We start from the raw sequence: 6,125 nt of genomic DNA, 5'->3' as shown, positions 1-6,125 counted from the left end.
TATCTCAGAATCTCTTGTCTTGGAGAGCTTAGAGATTATTGATTATAACTCTCCCAATATGACAGATGAGGAAATGAAGCCCAGAGAGGAATAGTGACTTGTCTAAAGTCACACATATCAAGTCAGTGGTAGAACAGAGACCAGAAGTCAGCTCTGTGAACTCCTGGAAGCATATATTCATTGCAACCAGAAATTTCTGGAGATCATCTTTGCCCAAAAATTGATAATTTTTTCCACACAAGATAAGCCAGCAAGAGAGTCCTAAGTATAGAGCTGGCCTAAAGGTGCAAGATAGGCTAAACAAAAATGGAATGATAACATAGGACTCATCTTAGGCAGGTGGCTGTTCAGTGGAAAGTGGAGGAGTGAAAAGAGGAGCTATGCAGAAGAGAAGGAAAGTATGAAGTTCCTCTAGGGCAATTTCCCAAATTTTGTTCCATGAAACATTAAACCCAGGAGATGACACACAGAAAAAAGTTTCCACAATTAGATAGGAATGAGAAATGCTTTATTGTATAGCTCCCTCTTGGGGATTTCTAATGCAACATTAGAATATTAAAGGTTCTGATAAATTCTATAATAAAGCACTTGATGCCTTTGTGTTACCAAGTAATTCCAAAACTCATTTGATCTCTGAGCCTTTTTTTTTCCCTCTTCCTCCTTGATCTTGACCCTGTTTCTCAGGAAGAAAAATCCTCAATGTTGGCTATTACCTTAAACATTGTGGTGACCACAGTTTTTTTTTCTTCAAAATTCCTAGATGGCATTTGGCCCAAAGGCCCAAGGTTACTGGACTAGTGGCAAGTCAATCAATCAGTAAACACGTATTGAATATTTTCTGTAACCAAAGTACTGTGCTAGGGGCTGGGGTAGGGGTAGAATGGGGAGATAACATCAAGGAAACATAGTCTTGTCTTCTAGAAGCTCACAATCTAGTGGTGAATTCAAAAATATCCCCTGGAAAAGTTCACTAACAATTGAAGAGGTGCCATCAGGCAATAGGAGATAAAGGGGTCTATACAAGAACCAAAGCAAGGAGTGCTTTGAGAATGAAGAACGAAAGAGTGTAGATTGACTTTCAAAAGTCCCTGGAGAGACTGGGCTTTGGCTGAGCCAGAAAGTATGGGAAAGCATTAGATGGACAGAGAGAAATGGAGACAGTGTACTCAGAAGGAGAAAAGGTATGAGGAAAAGGAGAGAGATAGGTAAAGTCAATGCGTATTTAGAAGCCAGGACCAAGTGTCAGGAAAGTGGGTTTCTAAACCCTGTCATAACACTTGTGCAAGAATCGTGGTGTCCTTGCTGAGAGACTCTGGAAAAGAAACATGAAGGAAGAAAATAACGAATCAAGGAACACTTCCATCCTTGAGCCCCGTATACCTTTTCAAGACTATTGTGCCCCACTTGGGTTCCCACAATGTGTGTAGACACAGCCCAGGGCTGTAGCTCCCAGAGCTGCTTCACTTTCCCCTGGCACCTTCACATATAGTGCTTTAATTCGCTCAAAGTCACACAAAATAACTTGGGAGAGCTTAGTTGGTGTTTAACGGGTGTTCTTGTATCTAGCTGCAAGTCACTCTGTTGTATCCCAACTGTCCTGGCCTGGAGCTGTTAGGCATGTGCCGCACTTGGGGTATTTGACAAACTGACACTCTACCACATGGAGTGTCCAACTCAGCTTGTCAAATACACGGAGCGTGGCACTGCAGGAGGCTGGGCCAGGGGCTTCAGTGGAGAGTCCAGATCTTCCTGGGAGATGTGGCCCTGGAGGGAAAAAGAAAGGAAGAAGTCACACCCTGAGCCCCAGGGAAACTGCAGAGGCTATAGAGACTAGCTGAAGCACCATATTAGGGTAGTGAGCAAAATAGGTATAAGGATCCTAAACATAAGAGGGATCTTGAGGGTATGTAGGGAAAGCCCAGTTGAGACTTCAGCTGAGGCTCCAGTGCTCAATTAGGGGATTCTTAGGCCTGACTCCTATAGCTATGGCATTTTTAGGGGTCCAAGCTTCAGTGGGCTCCTCTATGCAGCAGAGAGAAAACAATTAGGTCATTGTCTGCCTCCCTGACACCAGAAAAGGACCAGGCCCAAAAGTCAGTGTCATTACCCCCATTTTCCCACCCTCCCAGGCTATGTTCTCAGAGTTTTGTGGTTATGAACATAGGCTTTGAGGTTAAGCATGGGCTTGAATCCTGGCTATACCATTAAGTAGCTAGGAAACCTTGGATAAATCATTTTATCTCTCTGAGCTCTAGTATATCCACAAAATGGGTTTAAGTATAATATCTAGCTTATAAGTTATTGTGAAAATGACATGAGATAATGTATGTAAAGCCCTTAGTTCAGTACTTGATACATAACAAATGCTCAAAAACAATGGTGGTTGTGCTACCAGAAGGAAAGCAACGGCAACTGACAATTGATTAAACAGGGTCAGGACAGATGAAACAAGAATTTCTTATGGACTCAGCCTTGCCTAACATGATGCCTTTGTCCCCTCATGACTCAAGAATGGCAGCTATAAAAGGACGATCATCTAGTCTCACTCACTCATGTTATAAATGAGGAAATGAAGGCTCATTGGGGAATAGAGTTGTTAAAGGTCATACAAGTTGTTCACAGTTCGGGGCTGTGCCCTATATCACCCCATTGTGCCCTCTAGCTTTCCACATTAGTCCTTTTACCTCCCTGCTCTGTGTATCTCTCTGAGAAATGGGAGACACGCTAACAAGGAAGGCAAAAGACAGACAGTAGACTTGGCTGTGAGGCACTGAGATCCTTCAACCTACAACCATCAAGGAAATAAGGAAGCTGCCAGGAGCATGGTCAGGCCTGGAACTTCTTGGAGAATTCCTTTGGCAACACCTAGATCCTGTTGCTAAAAATTCCAGGTTGTCTGTGTCAAATACCTTCCCTTCCCAGCTGTGGCAGTTGATCTATGAGAAAGTATCTGGCCTATATTAGATACTGGCATGAAAAGTGGAAAATATTCCAAGGTTATCAGGAATGGAAAATTGTCCCATGGGTACAGAAGGCCCTGTCTCAGCTAAGATAAGGCAGAGGGACTTGTCTTTCAGCAAAAAAAATCAAAGTTACTATTTTTTAATCTTAACTCTTAGTTGAATGCATGTTGGTGAGGGGGTGACATGTCCCTCCAATTTGAGATCTGAAAGGGACTTCAAATATAAGACTCTAAACTGTCTTTTCCATCCCCTCATTCCCCTCTCTACCTACCCAAACCATCCCAAGCCATCCAGAAGTGTGGCTTTTTCAGCCAAAGCAACAATCATGGTCATAAGGTATGATATAGTGGGCAGAATAGACAAACTTGCATTCTAGTGCTGCCTTTGACACTACTAGCCAATCTTAGTGTTGGATAAGTCTTTCTTTGGACTTCAGTTACCCTTCTGGAAATGGGGACAAGAAGACTTACCTGGAAGAGTTGTTAGGAAAGTGTTTGGCGAGCTTTTCAGAGCCTCCCATATACCTTGGATCAGTCCTTGGAGCTGTTGGTAGAAGCTAGCTGAGCAAACTAATTAATAGAATTTGAGTTCAGGGTGGCAGGGGAGAGAGAACTGGACTGGTACCTTTCTACTATTATCACCCTCATCGGCTAGCAGCTCCAGTGAGAAGACCTGGATAAACTGGAAGTGTCTACAGCCTCCTAAATGCCCTTTCTAACTTCATCAAAAAGGAGGCGAGGTATGATGGGGCTAAAAGTTCCTTCTTAGTACACTGGAAGCTGAAGAACCTTATGGAACATGTTGCCCCAGTATTAATAGAAGGATTCAATGACTGAGCTGAAATTAGATTGGTTTTATTTTCACTCTTAATGTTCTAGTCTATGCCTCTCCAGTAAAGTGTATATAAGAAAAGCAGGTTCAGTTGAGAAAGACTGGCCAGAACTGTAGGAAGAAGAGGTGGATATCTACATGGAGTGATACTGAGGGACTCTGAAAGCTCTTCTCTTGGTCTGTTATACTACGTGAAATATTATCACTTGTCCCCTGTTCTAACACATCAAATAGAAGGACTTGCACTGAAACTGACCCAGCTGGTCCTCCTCATACTGGAGATAGTCTGGATTTTTTTTCAGGCATAGTTCAGCCCCCTGTTCAGCCCCACCCAGATATATTTACTCAGCACGGCCTTTGTGTCCTTTCTCAACAGAGGGCTAACAATCATCAGAATAAAGGATATAAAAACTAAAAGAGTCTCTAGACACCATCTATCTAATCCTTCCCCTCCTCTTCTTTGCAGAAGAGCCCAAAATGTGACTTGTAGAATGGAGAGGACTTGCTCAAAGATACACAGTGGGTAAATGGTAAAACCAGGACTGCTACTCAAATTTCCTGACTCCTGTTACCGGGAAACATTCTACTTTCATGTGGCTGTCTCCTAAACAGCCTGTTTAGGGAGGAAATGTCATCCTCCTTTCTCACCATTAAAAGCTCCAGGACAGAAGACCAATGGAACTTTCTTCTCTCCCACCCTTGACCCAGGATCCCTGAGGAAAATTCAAGGAGAATGGGAAGGGGGTGTCCAAGCCACCTGTGGTAGCTGTAGACACTGCTACAGCTTGGGAATCCAAGCACAGAGAGTAAATTGATACTGTACCTGTTACTGGAGTGATGCCTTGGTCTCAGAGGAGGCACGGGTTCCCTGGTGATGAGCCAAACTGCAGAGGCCAGAGGGAGCTGGGCTTTATGCCGTGAGCAAGAAGGTCGTGTGTTTTGAAGGGCCCTTGGTGTCTTCAAGAGGAAACAAAAATGAGGAAGATAAGGCTGAGGTTAGCCAACGGAAATCTGGGTGCAAAGTGACAAAATAGTGCTATTGTGAAAGGGTTCACTACTGCAGCAACAGTTCCCACTGCCATGCCCCCTGCCCACTCCCAGCCAACCTTTAACAGATACTGAATACCCAAGCTGCAAAGAGTTGGAGCAGAAAGCCCCTGGCTACCCTAGGCTCTGCGTATGGGCCAAGGAGGTTTCCTCAGAGTTACTGAGGGAATCCTGGAATGTCAGAGCTGAGACATTATCAAATGAAAATCCCCAGTGTCAAAAGTGAGAAACTGACCCTCTGAGGGGTGAAAGGAAATGCCTGATATAGAAAAAGCAAATCAGTGGCATAGCTGGAATTTGAATCCATTTCTATCAACTCCAAATTATGTGTTCTCTCACTTTGTCAGAATGCCTCCTGGTCCTGAAATATCCATTTTACCTCCCCTGGTACAGTTTCTCCCCTGGTCCAGCTACATAATTCGCAAGGCCCAGTGCAAAATGAAAATGATGGGCCTTTTGTAAAAAAAAAATTAAGAATTGCAAGATGGTAACAGTAGCAGTATGGGGTTGGGTCACACTAAGCCAAGCGTGAGGCCACTAAGCCAAGTATGGGGTCTTTTTAAGCATGAAGCCCTGTGAAACTTTAAAGGTCACCTGCCTATGAAGCTGGCCCTGCTGACCACAGGTCACATTCTGGCATCCAGAGGGCTTATGGAAGCAAAGAAAGAAGGAAATGCACATCTATTAAAGTGCTTATTATGTGCATTACATGTGTTATCACATTTAATCAACAACTCTCTGGTATGGTATTATCATTATTCCTATGTTTAGGTGAGGAAACAGAAGAACATAGAAGTAAAGTGACTTGCCTAAGGATGCCAAACTAGGAAACAATGGAGAGGGCAGGATTTTGCCCTTAGGTCTTTCTAACTCCAAATGCTATTTTTTTCTACTCTCCCACATTGGCTGGAAGGAGAAGAGAGGAAAGTAGTTGACCTTGAGAAAGAAAACATGGTGCCACACCTTTAAGTTTAACTGTGGCCCTCAGGCTTCATGAAGGACATGAAAGGTATGAGAAGAAAGTGAATGGCTTCCTAACACTTTGTGTTTGCAATCCTTGGGCAGTGCCCATTCACAGCCAGGAGCGCAGTGCTCTATATCATGAATCCTGGTGACATGGCAGATGGGAGAGGCAATTCCTGTGGTGCTTTCAGGGTATACTTGGGATCACCTTCAATGATTGCAGTGTCCAAGTACCAGTCCTTAGTCTACATAGCAAAAGTAGGACCCTGGGTAGTGCTCAAGCCTCAGTGAATAATCTATGCAGGTTACATAGAGTTTTAT

The 6,125-nt window shown here is 43.7% G+C and overlaps 1 long non-coding RNA gene and 1 other non-coding gene across 2 annotated transcripts; both read right to left on the bottom strand.

The window, feature by feature from the left end:
* Positions 1–491: 491 nt before the first annotated feature.
* Positions 492–4,750, bottom strand: LOC138921715 (uncharacterized). The gene is made up of 2 exons (XR_011434540.1): positions 4,618–4,750; positions 492–1,764 (listed from the first exon to the last, which is right to left on the bottom strand). It is a non-coding gene; the product is annotated as an uncharacterized lncRNA (long non-coding RNA).
* On the bottom strand, positions 1,616–1,719 carry MIR223 (microRNA mir-223). The gene has a single exon (NR_033081.1). It is a non-coding gene; the product is annotated as a microRNA mir-223 (primary transcript).
* Positions 4,751–6,125: the final 1,375 nt, after the last annotated feature.

This window comes from Equus caballus, chromosome X (genome assembly GCF_041296265.1).
Source record: "Equus caballus isolate H_3958 breed thoroughbred chromosome X, TB-T2T, whole genome shotgun sequence".
Taxonomy (NCBI): Eukaryota; Metazoa; Chordata; class Mammalia; order Perissodactyla; family Equidae; genus Equus; species Equus caballus.
This window is presented reverse-complemented; position numbering and strand designations above follow the sequence as displayed.